The following is a 15495-nucleotide window of genomic DNA, read 5'->3' on the forward strand; positions in this document are numbered from 1 at the left end:
TTGCCAGAGGTGACCTACCCAGATGTGTATCACTACCTTGTTGAAACGGAGTGTGTTTACACCAGAGAGACAGTGAAAGCCTACCGCAGTTTGGACGCATATAATTACTTTCTCAGTGGAAAAGTTGGGAATATTTGTTCTTATAGTAGAGAAGCATCACTATCGTGTATTTTGAGGTTGTAGCAAGTCAAACGCTATCCAACACATAAATACACGTATAAATAATTGTATAGGTAAATAAATAAATGAATAGATATGGGGAAATGTGGAAATAAATCAATAAATAAATGCAGAAATGTTAAAATACATGAATGAATGAATGTTGAAATAAATAATTGAATGAATACACATAAAATAAATGCACATATAAAGGAATAAATAAATAAATAAATAAGAAATGTAATTTTTCATTAATTTATTTAGCTAAACAATTATTTATGCATGTATTTATTTATTTACATATTTATTTAGGTATTCATTTATATGTGGATTTTTTAAAACATTTATTTATTTATTTATTTATTCATTTATTTATATATTTATTTATTTATACATTTATATGTGCATTTTTTTTATTTATACTTTTGTCATTTTTGGTCCTCTGTAGTTTACATGTTTACATGTCCTGATTTTCAATGTTTGTGACTCTCAGATTAGGTGAAGTTTGCAGTCATGTTGCAGCAGTTCTTGTGGCTGTGGAACAGTGTGTAAGGGAATATTTCAATTAAATTACATCCACTGTTTTGCGCAAAAACAGTTTACCGCAAAACGTAAGGGTCCTAGGAACAGCTTCGTCACTTCCTACGTTCATAAATATTTATCTGAAACGGTCTATAGACAGCAGACACTTGGTTTGACATGTGGTTTGAGTTTGTGCAGGCTTGTATGCACAATCAACAAACTGAAAGTAGCAGTCAGACATCTCCAGTCATTTCTTGCAAAATGTGTTGAACTGTTTGGTCTATTGCATTGTGCACCTCCAACATGTATTTGCATCTTCATTTGAAAGAGTGTGTATTAGACTATATTAACCATAGCAACTGTGCATTTAAGTAATTTGGCAAAAGAAGTGACTGTAGTTATGTCACTTTACACAGTGGTTGAGATATAGGAGCTGCTCATGTAGCAGGATTAATATTGTTTCACTACATTTTTGCCATTATTATTATTATTATTATTATTATTATTATTATTATTTAGCAGTTAAAATAATAAATACTTTTATTTTATAACGGGATTTATTACAGAAGTACATGAATTTTAAAAGCGTGGGGATTTTTTAACCGGGTACCCTGGGTAATTTTAGTTTAAAGCGGGAGTGCAGCAGTAAATCCTCCCCTTTTCCCTCCACCCTGCTGAATGAGTTAGTCCATCTGCATGTGCTCTAATAAACGTATATTTTTATAGTAGTTATTAGCTACATTTTTAATTGGTGTAAGCGCAGTTTAGCACTTATATAAGTAATATACCGGTGTGATGTGTTTATTTTATAAAATATCTAGTTTTTTGTACAAATATTAAGCTCATTTAAGTTCTACACTAGAAGCTAGGTTAGCAGCGAGAAGCTAGGCTGCCTAAACTAGTTAGCTAACGTTCGTGGTATAACTATCCCCTCGTGCTCAAAACACCAATGTATTTTTTTATATAATTGAATTTTACACTATAAATACTGTTATACTGCACCCGTACCTATTATATATATTTTTATTTTGCATAGATAATGCATGTAGAGCTGAATTACTTATTTTAACCAACAGGCGGAGCTCTGGGGGGCTAGTGCTGCTACATTGAAAACACAATGCAGAGTGAGCGCCGTAACCGGGGCGTGTGGTTACACACACAAAGTAAAATAATCTAATCATTCACCATGGGTACAAAATTGTTCTCATGTAAATGTTTTATGTTATGCTTCCATATACAATTTTTAATGTCATATTTTTGTTATTTGATTAATATAGATAAAGGGAGTGAATCTAGACTAAGGTGCTGTTATTTATTTGTTCTTAGAGTACATTGTGGCATTATTGTTTAATTCAGTAGGTCTGAGTATTTGGCAGTTGAGGTTATGGACCATGAACATGGACCAGTGTTATACTGTGATTCTGGATCCTTGCTGAGCCAGTATCAGATTGTTGCTGTATTTGTGTTCTGCTCACGCAACTTTAAAATGATTGTGTATTTTATATTGTACTGTTGTAGTGTACTGAGGTTGTTTGTTGAGTTAACAATATTTACAATATTGCTATGCTTTGCTTTCTTTAGACCATTAAACGCAATTTATGCTAAATTTGTTTATTGCGAAAGATTTTATAAAACATATATTATCATAACAGAGAGAAAAAAAAACACAACCCACCTTCCCCATCCTGCTTTTTTCCCCCATGCTGCCACCTTTATACATCAACAACAGTACGACAAAAAAGGAGGGATACATAATTTGGTGTTTAAAAAAGAAATGAAGAGGTCCCATATTTTCCTAAAAAGAGACGGTTAACAAATATAACATAAACCGAAGCACTTTTATAATGTTAATAGTGTTTCCGGCGCTGACGAGAGTGGCAGCCTTCCAGCAGCTCTGTGTAGCGTTTCACCTTAAGTGAACTTTTTTCACTGTTTACTTTTGTTTTTTCGTCTCTTACTACTCTGTAGTGTGTGTTAATATGTATCCCATGGATACGGATCGCCAAATTCTGCACATGGGCTGTAGAAACTTTTTTTACTCGAGGAAGTACTTCTCGCGCTGAGAACAAAGAGCCTAGATCCAGGGGCTCCAGGGGCTGTAAAGCCGGAGCTAAGCTAAAGGCTAAACAACGGGAGAACCGCTGGAGATACAAGCCCTGTATTCCAGCAGTGGCGATGGGGAACGTGAACTCGCTGGTTAACAAGTCAGGCGAGCTCGCAGCATTAGTGAGGAACCAGAGGACCTACCGGGAGTGCAGTCTCTACTGCTTCACAGAGACTTGGCTTCGTCACTGTGAGAGCGGACAGAGACAGCGCGCGGAGCGGCAAAGCTACGAGCGGTGGGCTCGCTATCCTCATTAACAACTGATGGTGTAATCCTGGGCATGTGACTGTTAAAGAGACTATCTGCTGCCGGGATGTTAAACTGCTCGCGCTGAGTTTAAGACCATATTACGTCCCGTGGGAGTTCTCACACGCCATTGTTGTTTGTGTGTATGTGCGAATAAACTCAGTCTCTTCTATAACCGGTTTGATTGCCCTGTTTCATCCTCACCTGCTTCTGTCTGTCCTGCTATCTCAGCAACCTCAGCCTCTGCCCCACTGGACACCTCCCTACCTCTTCTGAGTGCTGCTCAGGTCTCCCTCTCACAGACTGTCAGCACATCCAGTCCGCCCCCCCTCACCTCCCCCCTCCACCTCTCTGCAGACCAGGTCACAGGGGCGCTGAGGAGACTCAAGGAAATCAGCTGGACCTGACGAGGTGAGCCCGAGACTCCTCAAGGCTTGCGCCTTTGAACTTGGATTACCCCTGTCAAACATCTTCAACATGAGCCTGCAGTTGGGGAGGGTTCCAACGCTGTGGAAAACCTCATGCCTGGTCCCTGTTCCCAAGAAACCTCATCCCAGTGAGCTCAATGACTTCAGGCCAGTAGCTTTGACCTCCCACATTATGAAAACCATGGAATGACTGCTTCTTCTGCTCCTCAGACCCCAGGTACAGCATGCACTGGACCCTCTCCAGTTTGCATATCGGAAGAAGATTGGTGTTGAGGATGCCATCATCTACCTCCTCCACCAAACCTATTCTCATCTGGACAAGGGCAGTAGTGCTGTGAGAATCATGTTTTTTGATTTCTCCAGTGCTCCACTTCTCAGAGACAAGCTGGTGAAGATGCATGTGGATCCTCACCTGGTGTCCTGGATCACAGACTACCTCACGTGCAGACCACAGTACGTGAGGCTCACTGATGCTGTGGTGTGCTGGGAAGGCAACATGAAGAGGAGAGATGCATCATGGTTGGACATGGTTGGTTGGAGAGGAGGACTTTGGATAAACTGCTTTCTATCATGAACAATGATAGTCACCCACTTCACACCACCATCATGAAGCAGAGGAGTGTGTTCAGTGGCAGACTGCTGTCACAGAGCTGCACAACAGACAGACAGAAAATCCTTCATTCCATCAACTTCTCCCATCGGGGACGGGATGCTGCTGCCGACTGAGTTTAAGCCAGTCACACCACATGGACATTATTCAACCACTTAATTATTTACACTAACACTTCCCCAACCTCACTTACATTCAAGTACACTTTACTCATGATTGGGTATTCACATTTTTACATTCTCTTTTTAGAACTATATTTGTTACAGATGCATATTTATACTATGTTTCTCTGTCACATCAGCCACTTTCATAATCAATGTCATTGCACATTGCACTTTGCTCTATTAATTATTTAATTATTTAATGACCATTAGCAACATCTACTGCACTGCTCTGTTTACAGACATCTTACCTTGTATAGTACATTTTTATAGCCTTATATTTTTCTCTATTCTTCTGTGTTTTAATTTATGTTTGAATATGTTTCTTATTGTATTGTGTTGTTGCTGCTGGATGCCTAAATTTCCTTCGGGATAAATAAAGTATCTATCTATTTCATAGGCCAGCGTTTCAGTCAGTTCCGATGACCATCTATTAACCGATGAGGACTCTTTCCCCTTCCGAAAAAGAAGGACCACTTTCTTGGCCATAATCAGGGCATGATCTAGAAAAGTAATCTCAGTTGAGTGCAATTGATTTGGTGTGTTAAAGTAGCCCATAAATATTAGTATTGGATTAGGATCTAATTTCACATTCAAAATTGTGGATATTATCTTAAATACCTATATCCAGTATCCCTCCAGTTTAGTACATGTAACAAAGCTGTGTGTAAGGGAAGCCTCATCCCCCATACATTTTTACATGCAGAAGACACATCTGGAAAAATCTGATGAAGTCTCAATCTTGAATAATGTAAGCGATGCAATAATGTAAACTTGATTAAGCATTTACAGAACAAGAATGAATCTCTGCCATAGATTGTGCCCAGATATCATCAGAAATTGGAACCCCTAACTATCCCACGCAGACTTGATTTCACTGATGGATGGAGTGCATTGTGCAAAAAGGGTTCTATATAAACTGGAAATCAGAGTCTTTATGTTGTTCCCACAAAGATTCTATAGCATCTAAACAGGGATTATCCCAAACAGAGACATGTTTATTAACATAATCTCTAACTTGTAGTAATGCTGGGCGATATGGGAAAAATCATACATCACAATATGGAATTTTTTATATACCGATAACAATATATATTACAATATACCACATTTGAGTATGTTTTCAGTTATTCTTCGAAAAATATGACAAAATAATATAATTGCTTACTTATTTATTATATTTATTTATAAATAAATTAACAAACACGAAAATAAGGGTATTCAATCTGTAATTTCAGTTTGTTTTAGTTTTTTTTCTTTTAATTACCGTTTTTATTAGTTTCAGTTAAGGAGAACTTTCACTTTTAGTTTTCATTATTTCGTTCCTGTTCGTTAACAATAATACTTGGTTACTTAGCTATATGATGATTATCATACCATAGCTTTATATAAAATAAAAATAGTATTAAAAACAGATGTTACGTTACATCACAGACTATTACCTGGAGCCCGAGGAAAGTGATGGGAAATCTCGGGTCGGGTCTGGGTAGAGACAAAAAAGTCAAAGTATCCTGCTATTTAAAATAATGGAAAATTAATAACAATAATAATACAGTTCTGCATACTAGAGTTTAGATTGTCTGCCCGAAACCGAGCCCGAACCCAAGCCTGAACGCGAGTCTGACTGACCCGATGGCCAAATTTGGGCTGGTGATTATTCTCACTGCTTTCCTGGCGTGCTGTCGGGTTCGACTGAAGAAAATGGTCTGTGACGTAGAACTATTTTAATGTAACAAATCAAACTGTGATTTTTGTGCTGATCCAAAAGTTACAGTTCATCCGCCCATTTAAACCTTCGCAGGTGGATTAATGTCAACATATAAATCGCGTGCGTTTTCCCAAAGGACAAACCATTCAAACGTGTGGATGAGCTCTCCGCACCCAATTAAAAAATCACACAGTGTCAGTCTGGCTTAAAATAGTTAGATACAGCTATTAAATGAATAAATCAACATTCATTTAAAAGACCAGGCAGACGTTCTGTATGCTAAATATCAAAGAAGGCAGCAACAAGCTAGAAGCTATTAAGCTAATAACAACATTTAATAAAAACAGAAAAATAGATATAAAATAGGAAAATAACCACCTAAACTAAGCTCAAAATGAAAGTGAACACAGGTACAAAATAATAATAATAATAATAATAATAATAATAATAATAATAATAATGTAAAAAAAAAACGCAAATACTCCAAAGTGAATAAACTGCGTCTGGGCGATGAAATCAAACAAAGAAATAACAAATACAAAGAAATGAACAAAAACAACAATTTAAGAGCCAATAAAGGTGTACTAATCTCAAAGCAGTAGTTTAACAGACAGAATTAAAAAAGCTTTACCAGCGCTATGAGACGAAACACTTATAGAACAGAAGGAGCATTGGCAGCGTGGCGGTTCTAGTAAAATAATAAAAATTATTATTAAAATTATTATAGGGTGGTAATACCATATACCACCATATAATCTGACGACGTATGACGCTATGAAAAACTTTAAAAACCGCCCAAACCTAATTTGCATGAATAATTGATGAAATTATTGTAGAAACGATAGGGACGATAAGAGGTAAGTAACTTTTCTATGATTCCCACGATATGTATCGTCATATCGCACTATATCACTAACTTGTAGGTATCTAAAAAAATTTGAGCTAGGTAGCCTATATCTATCGCGCAACTGCTGAAAGGAAGCAATGAACCGTGTATGAAAATATCCCCAATTTCTTGGATACCATTATCCACCCAAGTCTTAAATGTTTTATCTAACCTTGATGGAGCAAAGGATGCGTTACCTGCAATAGGTGTGACAAAAGAGAGCCTTTTTAACTGAAAGAATTGTCTAATCTGCTTTTAAATGCAAACTGTACAATGTATGATAGGGTTATTTTTGTAACAAGATTTATGTAGAGGGGTAGGGGACAACACAATTGCCCTGAGATGAAAAGGTTTACAATCACCCCTCTCTATTTCTAACCAGCTAGCCATCCCTGCAGAATCATCAAGCCAAAACTTTATGAACCTGATATTGGCCGCCAGGTTGGACTGGGCCCCTTTTTCAGCCCGGGAGTTTCATGCCCCATTCCAGCCCACTTTTTTTAATGGAGGAGGAATTTTAATAAATGAAACAGCAGCTAGCTCTTACAATGCCTTTTTATTGCATATAAGTTAAATTATATGTTGGTTATTTATATGTTATAAGTTAACAGAACACCCTTCACTTAAACATGTTTCATTCAATAAAAAATATATAAAAATATATATATTTTTATTTTTTTATATATTAGAAGATATAAAGATATAAAAAATATATATTTTTAATTTTTTTATAATATTTTATATATTAGAAGCCTTTACAAAATTAATTGAAAACACTTAAAATGATTTAATTAAACACGTATTGGTCAAAATATGGTAAAAAAAAACAGGACATTTTAAGGCGCTTTTTAGATTTATATATATATATATGCTTAAAATGTTAAGAATCATCATGTAAAATTATAAACTGCTCCCTTTTACTGGTTAGATATTATAGAGATTTAAACTTGGAATGGTACTTTCTTTCTCCAAAGGACTAGAAACTTTATAAGAATAAAAACTACTTATTTTATAACTTTGCAGTAAAGAGGGTGTTTTTGTATATTCTACTCCTAAAGAAGAGATATTGTGTTTCTTTAAAAGGCCCCTCCTTCCCTTCAGCCGTCAGCTCCTCTCTCTCTGAGTGTCAGGTAACAAGCCCCCACCTTCCTTCTCCCCCTGCAGACCTCGCCACCTGATTGGCCGACAGAGTTGCCGAAACAAATTTAATCAGACAAGACTTTAAGCTTTCCATCTATATAAATTATATACAGGTAGCTTAAAGGGAAGTTGTGTTACAGCGGATTAAAACAGATATTCAGTTTTTTATGGCTCAAATTTCTTCAAGCACAGTTTTGGATATAAATGAGGATTACTGGAGACTGGATTGGTGAATCTGCTGGTTTGTGGAGCGGTGTTTGAGGCAGGAGTGTGAGGTAAGCAGGGTGGGGGTTGGGCATGTGAGCGTGTGTCCTTAAGCTGACCCCAGCTGATCAAAGAGCCTGTTTATAAAAGCTGCTGTAAAAAGTATAAGCAGTCTTACAGCTCTGATTCAGGAACCGTACATCCTATAGTAAAAAGGTTACTGTTCTGTAATCCAGAGGTTTAGGCGGTTCGAATGTCCGCATTGGATCAAATATAATAGTACAAAAAACGCAAATATGGAAATTATGAATCATAATTCTAATAAACAAGGCATATTTCGCCCTAAGTGTTCTGAAATGATATACAGCTAAAAGGCTAGATAACTGTGATTCTAAGCTTTAAAATGTCATATTGGGTGTCTATAATTATTCATAATCACAGCCAGATATTAATTATGACATATTTATGGGCATGTTAAGAGGTTAATGATGTGTATTGGGCCTTTTCGGCTCCACCTGGCCTCTTTTTTACCCTCCATCACAGCCAACTGATTCTTCATGCTATTCTGTTGCTATATTTAATTTAATGGCTCCAGAAAAGACCACTCGTGGGCGCAACCAACTCAAACATTTAGGAGGGGAGAATTCGATCCGATGGTTAAACCCATCTAATCTACTGCAAAGTAGGGGCTGTGCTGTCAGATGAATAGAGAATGCATACGTAGTTGAATGGAAATGAATGCAAGAATAAGATTAGATAAGTGACAGATAACACCGCACAACAAATGTTTTGCTTCTTGAACACTGTTAGGTGTTTCTTTTAGATTTTTTGGGTGCTGATCACGAATATCACATCAAAATTTACATATCACGTACCGTTTAGGAGAAATCTTCAGTTTTATCATAATTGTCATAATTTCTGCTTAAATTTATTGTCGAAAGAGCTGGCCACTCCGCAAAAAAGTTAGTTCCAGTACAGAAAAATGTTGCACACAAACCGCTTGTTGAGCCGGCAAAGATATTTTGCCTCCTCTACACATAAAACTTGGACACATGAAGAATCTTGTGAAAGCACTGAACAAGGAGGTCGAAGGTTTTCGCTATTTAAGACAGATGTTTCCAAGAATAAGTGACGCAAAGATCAAAGAAGGCATTTTTGTTGGTCCCCAGATCAGACATGTTATGAGTGACAAGCGGTTTGAAGAGCTGTTAGTTGGCCGGGAAAAAAATTGCCTGGAAAGCCTTCAAAGACGTTGTTGACAATTTTCTGGGCAATTACAGAGCGCCAAACTACGTTGAAGTCGTAGACAAACTTCTCTGTGCATACCAGAAAATGAAGTGCAACATGTCACTCAAGATTCATTTCCTTCACTCACACTTGGACTTCTTCCCCGTGAATCTCGGTGCTGTCAGTGACGAACACGGTGAGTGGTTTCACCCGGACATTGCTACAATGGAGAAACGATACCAGGGCAACTGGAATCCGTCAATGCTTGCTGACTACTGTTGGACACAGTTGAATACTGTAAGTTGTAAGCAAACCATTTTTAATTCTGTTGAACTTAATGGCTCATGCGGAACATAAACGTGATTAAATAGGTAAACATATAAATGTCTATTTCTTAGAGTTCCTTTGTGATGCAGTAAAACTAAAAATAAATTTGTGCATACCCTATAGGTACCTGTCACAATCAACTAAAACTTTTCAGGAAGCAAAACTTTTTAAAAAATTTGTTGTGCAGTGTAAGTGTCAAAATGATTTTTCCGTCCAACCGATCCAAACTCGAGACTGACATGACCCGGCCCATCGGGAATCCTCCCGAATCTCCCGATTAGCCACTCTGGGCCTGTTTGCCGCCCAATAATACAAACTCAAGTTAGGCAGGCCCAGGCCTCCAAAAGCCTTACTCTTGCACAAATGGACCATCTTTATCCTACATGTCTTATAATTCCAAATGTGGCAGGATGAGTATTGTTTTTGTAGCCTGGAAGCATTTGGCCTAAATAAAGCTCTGGGTCATTGAAACATTACTGCTCATTTGTTTATTTGGAAATTGACAGTATTTCTCTACTTTAATTGATGTCTTTTTTTAACGTTTAGTGAGTCTATTTTCCTCCCTTGTCAGCCTGCTGTGGGCAGTGTAATTCCTGTGTGCCTAATTACATTCTGTAGCTTGTGATCTGCCACAAAGTCCTTGGTTTTCTATCCATGTTCCAGACCTTCTTTAATGCCCACAAGCCTCCGATTCTGGGCCCTAACGTACACCCCACGCAAGGCGTGTACCATGGCGCGTTGCCATCGTACACCCCAACAGTCTATTTTTGCGCCTTGCGCAAGCGTCCTTAAAATAGCGTTGGACTTTTGGAATATATTAATGCAGATGGGCGTGGTGGTCTGGAAATGACGTGTTTTCAGGTAAATTTCTGTGTTTATATCTTGCCGGCGGAAAAACCCATTGCGCGATTGATCCCCCGAAAGGACGTCAAAATTCAGCCAAAGCTGAATCACGATCACCCTGCGCCCTGCGTTTCAAAATACCCCATACCATCACTTCCTTACCACAGAAAAATACACCTCACCCACAGCCTTCAGCAATAAACTATAAAAATAAAATATACTTTAAAATCTGCACAGTATTTATAAAATATTATTAGTTATATTTATTTCTGTCAGTTTATATTTATGTTTATATTTATGTTTAGTACACAGACTAAATAACTGCAACTTAAAATATAGCAGACACAGCCATTCTGCTGTTTAAGAATTTCAACAGATGCTTATTCTCACTCAAAAGCTGGAGTTTTTGAAATTAAAAATTAAAAGAGAAAAGAACTTTGACTGAACATACATTTATGTTGTTTAACTTTGCTATTATTTAACTGAATTTCACTTTTATATCTGAAAAATAAAGCACATTGTCAGCATCTGGTGCTGCCCGTCATTTATATAAAACTTAAAACATTCGAAATACACAGAAATATAAAGCTATATGTTAGAATTCGTTTCTTATTACAAGGGCAAATTTATTAAAATATTAAATATATTAATTTATTAACTAATGGCATTGCACAGAATAACCTCTGTCTTCTAAAAAAAACGTTTTAATAAATAAGGTCGGACAAGTGTAGTTAAATTAATGTTATTAAACTCACTAAAGCCAACAAATGTACTATTAATCAAGAGAAATCAGACAAAATGCGCTGCGCCTCTCTTTCTCTCTCTCTCTCGCTCTCGCTCTCTCGCTCTCTCTCGCTCTTTCTCTCTCTCTCACTTTCTCAGCTCGGAGCTGAATTCACGCAAGGCTACAAACAATATAAAACTCAGTTCAGTTAAATAAAAATAAGTAAGGACCTGTAAGTTTATCAAATACTGTCAAATATAAAGGACAGGTTGAGGTTTTGGTGAGCTGTTTTCATGATTTGAAACTGAAACTAACTGAAACTTTTATTGCGCAGAAAGCATATGATTGTTTAAATGAGTGTTTTAAAGAGTTTATATTTGTTATTATTTATTTTTTTATTCATTTTAATTATTTTTATGATTTTATTAATCAAATTATATATATATATATATATATATATATTAGGGTTGGGCGATATATATATATATATATATATATATGATGATGTACAGTGAAACATCGCCATGGACGATGATATCGTTATAATAAAAATATATAAAAATAATTAAATAATTAGATGACATCCCGATGGACGATGATATGGTTGGGGGGGGGGTGGAATTCCTTAAAATGAATAAAAAATAATTAATATAAAATAAAAAATAATTTAAAACACAATCAAAGGCTATCTAATAGTGAGCAGAATAATATCACTTTCAGTTAGTTTCAGTTTCAAATAATTGAAACAGCTCCCCAAAACCTCAAACTATCCTTTATATTTGATAATATTTGATTAACTTTACAGGTCCTGTGGGGCCTAAATTAGGATATTGAAGATCATATGTGTAAATCTTCATATACTGAAGCACACTCGGCCTTATATGAGCAAGTTCATTAAGTTCGCTCATCCTCTGTCTGCCCTTCCCGTAACAAGTTTAAACCTGTACCTAGCATATCTCAGAGGGAGACAGCTGCTATAGATAACAGGCCATAATTGGCTGGCTTCCCGGAAAATGCTACATAATGGCTGAGGAGCGTATCTTTAAATTCATTAGACAAAAAAACAGATGTCCACATAGACTCTAGCTCCCATGGGAAAAACTAAACAGGTGAAGGTCAGGTTTTTAAAAAAAACACACTATGTTGATTTGATTACAATTAGGTTCAATTATGGGAATAATGGCACCGCGCCCAAAGACGTGACCGGAAAAACCTCCCTAAAGATGATCATGTTTGGGAACAATTATGTTCAACTGAAAAATGGTTATATAACGGTAAAAGGTGGAGCCTAAAGCCCCCACCTCTTGTTCACCCAAAGACTGTATAAAAATGTGTGTAAAACCTTTGTCTCATTAGAAGACTGGATCCTTCTGACTGAAACTGGCTGACTTCAAGACAATAAAGAACATCTTAAGAACTTCGAAGAACTCCATCTTCTCCTTTCTTTAACTTAAGGCACTCGTCTGATGTTTATCTTCTTTCTTTTGAATTTAAAACTTTTGTAGTGATGCATGACTAGATAACCTTTTAAGAGTCTATTTTAAGCTAGCCCAAGGCTTCCCTTTAAGGGAGGCCAAGAGTCGTCAGATTACGAACGACATTTTGGCGCCCAAGGCGTGGGGCCTCGAAAAGAGCCCATACGCAGTAACGATTAGAGACAAGCAGCTGTGACATCGTGTGGCGAAGAAGACAATCCTCTTCAAGGAAAGGTGAGCATTATTACCTTTTTCAATTTAATTACTGAAAAGGAAATAGTGTGTTTTCTTGCTCACAAAGATGTCATTGCTTTAGAGGTTAAAAGAAAATTAAAACTTTTATAAAAAGGTAATGTAATAATTAATTGAATAACAAACAGACGAGCGCTATGATTTAAAGAAAGATATATACATGTTTAGAAATATGTGTATAACAATTATGTTCAACTGAAAAATGGTTATATAACGGTAAAAGGTGGAGCCTAAAGCCCCCACCTCTTGTTCACCCAAAGACTGTATAAAAATGTGTGTAAAACCTTTGTCTCATTAGAAGACTGGATCCTTCTGACTGAAACTGGCTGACTTCAAGACAATAAAGAACATCTTAAGAACTTCAAAGAACTCCATCTTCTCCTTTCTTTAACTTAAGGCACTCGTCTGATGTTTATCTTCTTTCTTTTGAATTTAACGCTGTGTAGTGATGCATGACTAGATAACCTTTTAAGAGTCTATTTTAAGCTAGCCCAAGGCTTCCCTTTAAGGGAGGCCAAGAGTCGTCAGATTACGAACGACAGTCCTCACTCATCTTAATTTATTTACCGGTAACTAAACTGATCACGCTGAATTCAGCTCCGCTGCAAAAGAGAGAGAGAGAGAGAGAGAGTGAGAGAGAGAGCGCAGCGTGGCGCATTTTGCCTGATTTCTCTTGATTAAAAATCAATAAATATTTTTTAATTTAATACCTTTTAATACCATATATTTTACTTCACTTGATAGGACCTTATTTATTAAACGTTTATTTTTTTTTTATTGCAATGCTGCGCGCTTTCCTTATGACTGACGCTAAATCCTTATAACTGTTTGATCCAGCTGTTATATTATATTATGTTATATTAATACCATTTTAACGTTTTTCGTTTCTATGAAATTTGTTACATTATATTTTTGTCAACATTTTAGGTTTATTTTTGTTTGTATAATAATAGAAATTACATAATTTATTTTCTTTTGTACATTTTTAAGGGGCGAGTAAAAAGTAAGTCAATAGTTACTTTTACTGGTAACTAGTTACTTTTATAGGGGAGTAACTCAGTTAGTAACTCAGTTACTTTTTTGAAGAAGTAACTAGTAAATATAACTAATTACTTTTTCAAAGTAAAGTGCCCAACACTGGTTGAGTATGAGCAAGTTTCCCGACCAGCAGGCTTATTCTATTCGTGTGAATAACATGAAATGTTTAAAATTAATACAGACATGTAGAAAAAAAGTGAAGACAAGCTGTAACCTAGATATAAATAATAATAGAATAATAATAGAATAATAATAAATAATAGAATAATATGCCAATTAGGCATATTTGTAGCTGTAGGCTATTTTAATTTTCATCCCAGACTCTAATTCATTTAAGTTATATACCTGATTTGATCTTTTTCTGTACAATCCCTGCTAAAGTTTTAGGTGAAGGAGACCTTAAGAAGGTCAGTGCATGTTTCTGGAAAAAAAAAAATTTAATAAAATGAGGATGATATCGTCCATCGGCACAACCCTAATATATATATATATATATATATATATATATATATATATATATATATATATATATATATATATATATTCCCATGATTCCCATGTTCTTAGTTTATTGATATAAATTTCATAATCTCTTATCATTCTTATCATTTAACTTTACTTTCACTGCTATTATTATTTTCTTCATAAGATATAAATTTTCTTTAAATCTTTAAAATGTCCTATTTTCCTTTTTTACACATACATTTTATTCGTCTATAGTAAATGTTAGTTTTTAATTCTATTTTTAAAATATTTTCATCCGTTTCAAACTGTAAATGCTCAGAGGCATTGTAAATGAGGGTCCCCCTCCAGTATAAATATTCGATTGATTAAAATTCAGTGTTGCAAACCCAGTTTTTATATAAACAATAAACAGAATAAAGAATAAAATTACTTTACTCTTCCCTAAGCTGCTGGTTTATCTTCACAGCGTGACGGCGCAGTTTCCTATGCGCTCTTAAAATAGGAATAAACAGAAGTCAGCACGCAGCTGTCTCTTAGAGGGGATGGACACAGACACACATTATGCCCAAAACACACCCATGAATAATTAAGGGAATTAAAACCCACCCTTTGTGCCGTTGGAGCAGCGCAAGGCTATTTTTCGCGCCCTCATGATACCAAAGACACAGGACACGCCTCCTAAATCCAGCTGCACAAAGCGCAATTACCTAGTGCGCTATAGATCGTTAAAATAGGGCCCTAAGTCTTAACATTTTTCAGTGAGCTGAACCACTTGGGAACGGAGCTGAGTGACAGATGATTCTAACTCTGTAATGGTGTCGGGCATCTGTGACGCGGCGCTTGTAACACAGGAGACCGTTCCCTCCAGCGGAGTTAGAGTGGCTTGTAGGGCTGGGAACTTTACCTCCACGTCATCTTTCACTGCTTTGAGCTTAGTGCGTAAAGTGCCCATCGCCTCGGACAGTTTTGCTTCGAG

General features: G+C 36.3%; 1 protein-coding gene across 1 annotated transcript in view; it reads right to left on the reverse strand.

Moving 5' to 3' along the window:
- Positions 1–15495, reverse strand: part of plpp4 (phospholipid phosphatase 4) — a 234351-nt gene that overhangs the window by 27589 nt on the left and 191267 nt on the right. The gene's annotated exons all lie outside the window — the stretch shown is intronic.

The sequence above is a fragment of the Astyanax mexicanus genome, chromosome 7 (assembly GCF_023375975.1).
Source record: "Astyanax mexicanus isolate ESR-SI-001 chromosome 7, AstMex3_surface, whole genome shotgun sequence".
NCBI lineage: Eukaryota > Metazoa > Chordata > Actinopteri > Characiformes > Acestrorhamphidae > Astyanax > Astyanax mexicanus.